The sequence below is a fragment of the Bos javanicus genome, chromosome 11 (genome assembly GCF_032452875.1).
Source record: "Bos javanicus breed banteng chromosome 11, ARS-OSU_banteng_1.0, whole genome shotgun sequence".
In the NCBI taxonomy this organism is placed as follows: domain Eukaryota; kingdom Metazoa; phylum Chordata; class Mammalia; order Artiodactyla; family Bovidae; genus Bos; species Bos javanicus.
Window position 1 is genome coordinate 105366550 of NC_083878.1, and position 7012 is coordinate 105373561.

The window sequence follows — 7012 nt, forward strand, 5'->3', positions numbered from 1 at the left end:
CTTACACGGCGGCCCTGAGTTTCTCCTGTGCTGGGCGCCTAGGAGGACCCGCCCCGCAAAGCCCTGGGGCCAGTCCTGGGGCGTGGCCAGTGTCCTCCCGCTGTGGACAGCAGAGCTTTTCCGGTTGAGGCCCCCAGGCTGGCACAGCGCCCCGGGCTGTCAGCGCCACGAGGTCCACTCAGAGGAGCCAGGGGAGGTGGAGGGCGGCTCCCACCAGCCAGCCCAGGGACTCGGCTGGCGCCCTCATTTACACTTGTTAAAGGGATGTATGGATTTCACTGTAATTTAATTTTAAGCTTAATTAAATAGGCTTATTAAGCCCCGGCAGTGTGTTTCTGCTTTCAGCACAGAAACAGCCTTGAATGTCATAAAGGATTTTCGCCCTTGAGCTTGGTGATGAGATGGCCAGGCAGAGCAGAGGCGGCCTCCGCTCCTCCCCCAGCCCCCCGCCCCTCCCCCTCCCCCTCCTCGCATCCCCTCTCCCCCCTACCCCGTCCCCCCTCCCCCGGCAGAGAGCCTCGGGACATTTTTTTCTTAACACTGGTGCCCCGACTTCCTAACACCTGCCTGAGGGCAGAAAACAAAGGATCTTGCTCTTCAAGGCGACTCACTCACAGGTGTCTTTGGGAGAAAGCCAAGGCCCCTGTGAACTGGAACTGAAGGAGAACCAGTGGACGAGTGGACTAGAGGCAAGCGCCAGCCTCCGCCTCTAGGGGGAAACAGAGAAGGCCGATGGACCCGGGGCCACGGTGGGCGGGGCCAGAGCATGATGGGCGGGGCTCGGGCACGGTGGGCGGGGCCAGGGCAAGGTGAGTGGGGCAGGGTTACAGTGGGCGGGTCCCGGGTCACGGTGGGCGGGGCTCGGGTGAGCCTGGCCTGGTGCACAGTGGACCAGACCCGGGCTCAGCTTCCCGGTCTGCATTCTTCACCTGGGGCAGCCACGCGGAAGCGGAGCCAAGGGTGTGTGTGCATCACTCAGCAGTAGTCGCCAGTCCTGCTGGACATGAGGGGCCTCTGACGGGTGGCTCTGCTCTGGAACGTCAGAGTGTCGAGGCTGGGGAAGGGGGTCCTCGGAAAACGACTTTCTCCTTGGGTACATGACTGCTTTGTCCCTTTGCACTTCACGCGAGAGCATCATTAGGAGGGGCCGCCCTCTGCCCAAAGCACCTGCTTAAGGGCCTGGAACGTCCTCTGCCAGCAGGACCCACCAACTGCCTATTTTTATCAATGTTCTGATTTCTAAAAATGTCCCTACCCCCTGTGGCCTGGCAGCTGGGGATTTGGAACTGAACTAAATGGTACGTACACGCTGCACCTCCCGGGCTTCAGGCTCCAGGGACACACACACAGGTTCCAGATTGCCCTCTGCAGAACCTGGGCTCCAGTGACGAGGGGGACGAGGTGGTCACCGCCTCCCCCAGTGGGGAGGAGGCAGCGTCCACCTCCGGGCCGAGACTGCAGGCATACGAGGGGAGCAGCTCCGTGCCGGCCGTGTCCCCCACTAGACTCCTGGCTCCACTTCCCCATGCACTTGCTGCCTCAGCCTCCATCTGTGCCTCTTGCAAGGCCTGGGGTGTGGGCATCGCTCTCCGGGCCTGCCGTTGCCTTGGACACTCCTTGAACTGCCATGTAGTGATCTCCAGGTGAGATTCCAGGCTCCCGAGAAGAGGGAGCAGGCCCATTTCCTCAGCCTCCCCCGGGAACCCCGGGGCTCTGTACTGGGAGAACCTGGCTATGGGGCAGGAGTGGGGTCCACCCGTGGGGCCCCACTGCCTCCCCACGCGGGCCTTCCCCAGGGACCTTGGGGAGGGTGGGGGAGGGTCTCCTCACGGGTGGGCTTGCTGCTCTGTATGTGGGTGTCAGCCACATGAGCGTCTCCAGAGACTTCTAGAAAAGTGGTGCACAGACTCCCCTGCCCCCGCCCTGCTCCAGGCTCACACAGCCAGCTTACGCTCGGAGTGACTGCTTTTACCAAGTGCTAGGTGGCTCAGATGGTAAAGAGTCTGCCTGCAGTGCAGGAGACCCAGCTTCAGTCCCTGGGTTGGGGAGGTCCCCGGAGAAGGGCATGGCTGCCCACCCCAGTATTCTTGCTCGGAGAATCCCACAGACAGAGAGGCCTAGTGGGCTACAGGCCAGGGCTTGAAAAAAGTCCACAGGACTGAGTGACTCACTTTACTGTCTGTCAGAGCATCTTTTACATGATCTCACCCTCAGGACGCCCTGGTTTCACTGATGAAACAGCTGGGCACAGAGGAGCTGTCACCTGCCCAAGGGCGCACTCTGTGGGCGGCAGGCCCCCCACCACCTTGCCAAGCATGCTGTGAAAGGGCCAGGGCCTCCTGGGACCCCAGCGTCCTCGGAGATTCTCGCTATGAAGTCCTGACTCCCAGCTCTGCCTGCTACCCAACCCGGCTGTCTCTGGAGCACAGGTGACCACTTCCGGGTGCCCTGCCCATCCTGGTGCCTCTAAGGATGAAACAGTGGCGTCCAGGAGTGCCGACCACCAAGCTGTCGATTTGTGGATCAGGCAGGATGCCTGCCTGCCTGCCGCCTACCCCCTACCCCCACCGTCTGAGCCCTAAAGCCGAGCAGAAGATGAGAAAAGGTACAGATTAAATTCCCTTTGCAGCAAAGATTGGCTTTAACTGTCCCTTTGCCCTTTTAGCTAAAGTTTTGAAGACTCTGGACACTGAGATCCTAGGCCTGGGGGACGTGGTGCTCAGCTCTAGGCATGACCTGGGCACCTTTAGCGTTCATTACTCATTTTCCACTTTTCTGCGTGAAAATCTTCAGAAATCCCAGAAGGTAAAGAGTGCCTGCTACCCACATCACCAATGCCCAGTTGTCCTCACCTCTGCACAGCAACGTGATTCTTCTTGCAGGAAAGCTGAGCTCTGGGTCATCTGTTGGGCAGGCAGTCAGGAGCCTTGGGCAGAGGCCAAAGGGTGTGGTTTGGGAGCAGCGAGATTTGGCAAATATCTCGGCCTTTTTGTCGTGTGACCCTGTGTTGTTGTGCTAGTCGCCCAGTTGTGTCCAACTCTTTGAGAGCCCGTGGACTGCAGCCCGCCGGGCTCTTTTGTCCATGGGATTCTCCAGGCAGGAATACCTGGGTGGGTTGCCACGCCCTTCTCCAGGGGATCTTAATCTTCCCAACCCAGAGATCTAACCCAGGTCTCCTGCATTGGCAGGCAGATTCTTTACCATCTGAGCCACCGGGGGAGCCCTGGGCAGGTGGACTAACCTCTCTGCACCTCAGTCTGCTCATAGGCACAATCGCCATGACGAGGCCTCACCCACGGCATAGCTGGATGAGACCGGCTCTTCTAACGCTCTCTGCTCAGCAGTTGGTGAGCGCACACCAAGCGCTCAACAAACAGTGGCTTTTTTTCTTTTCTTTTCTGAGAGAATAGATATGAGAGAGCTTTGAAAACCGCAGTCGGTGCCTGGGAAGGATTTGCCTGGCGGATTCTTGGAAAGCTGTTGCCTGGGCATGATCGCAGGTTGTGATCAGCTTGGAAGGAAGCGTCATCCATTTTCCAGCAAGGAACAGCAGATGCCCCTAGTCCTGGCAGACACACAGTGTGGCGGGGGGGCGGCGGGGAGGGGGGCGGGTCTCATCCCCACCTTAGATTCAGTTCCTATTTCCCTTGATCGCCTCCCAGGCTTGTTGCAGAAGAACCTGAATCTCCAGCCTGTATCAGGGAGTGTGTGTGCATGCTCAGTCGCTCAGTCGTGTCCAACCCTTTTGCGACCCCACAGACTGTAGCCCACCAGGCTCCTCTGTCCATGGGACGCTCAAGGCAAGAATACTGGCGTGGATTGCCACGCCCTCCTCCAGGGGATCTTCCCAACCCAGGGATCAAACTGTGGTCCTCTGCACCGCAGGGGGTTCTTTACCACCAACACCACCTGGGAAGCCATCAAAGAGTAATCTGTATAAATCCCAGCCTTCCCGGGGGGTCTGTATGCTCAGTGCTCCCCCCACAACCCAGACCCTCCCTGGCTCGGGGGCAGCAAGAGGGCTGGACGCAGCCCAGTGCACCCAATGGCGGGTGGTTGGGGGTGGCGCGTCTGGGAGTCTGGGCTGCGGGCCGCCCCGAGAAGGATGCGTTTCAGCCTCAGGGCACCTCTCATCCGGGCAGACTCGTGCAGGGGTGGCGTTCTTCGCCATGGACCACGAAGGGTAGGAGGAGAAGGTGCAGGAGAAGGTGTGATCTGCTCCAGAGCTCGGCCCTTAAAGACCTCGTCAGGGCTTGGAGTGCGGTGTTGGAAGAAAGACCGCTGGTCGCCACGTGGTGCCTCGGCTGTTCCTGGGAGCCAGGCGTGGCCCAAGGTGTGCAGCACCGGTGTCCTCGGTGGGGCTGAGCGGACTGGCGTGATGCAGTGCTGGTGAGTGTGGCCCGGCGTCTGGACGGAACACCCCTCCCTCCCCGCTTCCTTCTCCTACAGCAGCACTTACTGAGTAGCTGTCAGGCGTCAAGGGGAGGCCAGGCTCTGGACGCGTGGGCCTGGGACAGGCTGGGGCCCGGGACCCTCTGCTGCAGTGCGTGCACGTGGACACACGTCTGCTCCAGAAGCAAAACACAAAGAGACTGCCAGGGACTAACAACCCCAGCAAGCGCGCTCGCGTGGGCAGATCGGGCAAATCATGGATGAGCTACAAAAAGACCAAAAAGCCCATGGCCGCTTCTGAACCACCAGCAGCCGAAAGAGCAAAAAAGCAGGGTATAGTGCGCATGGCTCCTGCATTCAACACCACCTAAGGGTGGGCAAGCCTCCTAACCACCCCTCTGGGCCAAACCCTGGACACACCCCTGCTCGCCCCATGTACGGAACCAGCTCAACTCCCTCAGCGGGCGAGCAAGGGGAGCTGTTTGTTCTTGCCTCCCCCTGCTGCAGCAGGGGCCCCATAAAGCCTTGCCTGAACTTCTTGTCTGGCCTCTGATCAATTTCTATTGATTGGGGAAGGCCAAGAACCCTGGTTGGTGTCAGACTCAATCCTTAACATCACCCTGTGAATTAATCTTCTTGTTCATTTATTTTACAGATGCCCCCTGAGTCCCGGGCACTGTGCCAAGGGACAGGGGTCCTGCCCTCATGGGGCATGAGGCCAACAGTAAGGATACCACCAGCCACGAGGTCAGGCCCAGCCAAGGCCCTGTTTGGGTGTCGGTCAGAGCTGAGCAGAAGGCCACGCTTGAACAAAATACAGGGACTGTCAGACCAGAGGTGGCCGATGTCCAGCCCCACAGTGCTTTGGAACCAGCCCTGGAGGAGGGTGGGCACCCCACCTGGCCACTCACCAGGGTGGACCCCAGACCCTCTCGCCCGTCCCTAGCTCACAGGTGGGAAGGGACGCTGCCAGGGTCCCAGGGCTGTTGCATGTGCTGTGTGAAATCCAGGCCAAGAGGACCCCGTGCCAGGCACGCGAGTCGCCCACAGGTGTTGAACGGCACTGACCAAGCCCGGTGTCCCGGTGGCCCGGTGGCTGTCAAGGTGGTGTTTCCCTGGAGGCCTGACGTGGGGTGGACCGTACCCCAGGACAATCCCTCGAGGCCGCCAGGGTCTGAGTAACTCACCAGGGGCCGGGCTCTCCGCAGGGTCACTCCAGGGTCTGAGTAACTCACCAGGGGCCAGGCTCTCCACAGGGTCACTCCAGGGTCTGAGTAACTCACCAGGGGCCGGGCTCTCCGCAGGGTCACTCCAGGGTCTGAGTAACTCACCATGGGCCGGGCTCTCCGCAGGGTCACTCCAGGGTCTGAGTAACTCACCAGGGGCCGGGCTCTCCGCAGGGTCACTCCAGGGCTCTGGCTGGGCCGTGTCTGTGTCTTCACTGCAGTGACTGGAGAGACAAAAAATGGAGCTGCTAACATTTGCAGAAATCGTTTCTAACAGTGTTAGATGTTGCTAATTAAAATGGCTCATGCTGCTCCAAACTGAGGCAAATCAATCATTTGTTAGCAAATCAAAGGCCGTTCTTTCCTCAGCAGCTTTAGGGAGCTGATGAGCAGTGGGGCGAGGGGAGATTGCCCAGGCGTCTTCCCCGCGGGGCTGGGGGGACACGGCCAGGGCGGAGCCCCTCCAGGCAGATGGACGTCCTAAGCCGGGGTTCAGAGGGTCTCCCGGAGGCCTTGTCCTGGGACACTCACCACTTTGCATGTCAGTTCTGTCTTTTCCTAACTGACTCTGAAGTATAAGGCGTATTTACTGCATTCTCCCCTTTGTGCCAAGTGGGAGAGACTGTGGCGAATGAACAGGATGCTTTGGGCTGTGGGATGGGAAAGGTGGGGGCCGGGAGGGTGGAGGTGGGAGGGGTGGGCCGGGAAAGAGACAATGACACGGATAAAGCAGCCGTTCAGAGTCCGAGAGACGACGTGTTGGGCTGACGTGGAAACGTGGCTGGCTGGGGGTTGACTGTGGGTGGCGGGGCCCCTGGAGAGGGGGCGGGAGTGGGGGCTTTGCGCCATCGGAGGGGGCGGTGCAGGCAGGAGCAGGCATGCAGTGGCCTGGGCCCTCTACCAGAGCTCCACCTGCCATTCTGTGGGGCTGGGCAGGGGAGCACAGCTCTTCCTGGTGGTCCAGGCAAGAGCGCTGGCAGCCGGGGAGAGGAGGATCAAGGTGGGATGTGTCCAGAGGTGGGCTGAAGGATCAGGAGATGCAAAGATGTGGCTGGCGGGGAGACGACTGGATGGGGCAGGCGGTGGGGCCATCTCCAAGTGGAGGCCTCTCGGGGAGTGGTCTGCAGAGAACAGCTGAGACAGAGCGCCTCGGCAAGGTCTGGAACCGACATGCAGAAGGAAAGAGCCGCCCCGTCCAGTATTCTTGCCTGGAAAATCCCAGGGACAGAGGAGCCTGGTGGGGTACAGTCCATGGTGTCTCAGAGAGTCAGACATGACTGAGCACACACACACACACACACACACACACACACAGAGTCACCAGTCTACAGATGGTGTCCAGAAGCTGGAGGCTGCTTTTGGTCGCCTGTGGCCAGGAGGTCAAGAGGGGAGGG

General features: G+C 60.1%; 1 long non-coding RNA gene across 1 annotated transcript; it reads left to right on the forward strand.

Moving 5' to 3' along the window:
- The first annotated feature begins 616 nt into the window (after positions 1-616).
- LOC133257773 (uncharacterized) lies at positions 617-5606 on the forward strand. Its single transcript, XR_009739699.1, has 3 exons — positions 617-1643; positions 2215-4725; positions 5048-5606. It is a non-coding gene; the product is annotated as an uncharacterized LOC133257773 (long non-coding RNA).
- Positions 5607-7012: the final 1406 nt, after the last annotated feature.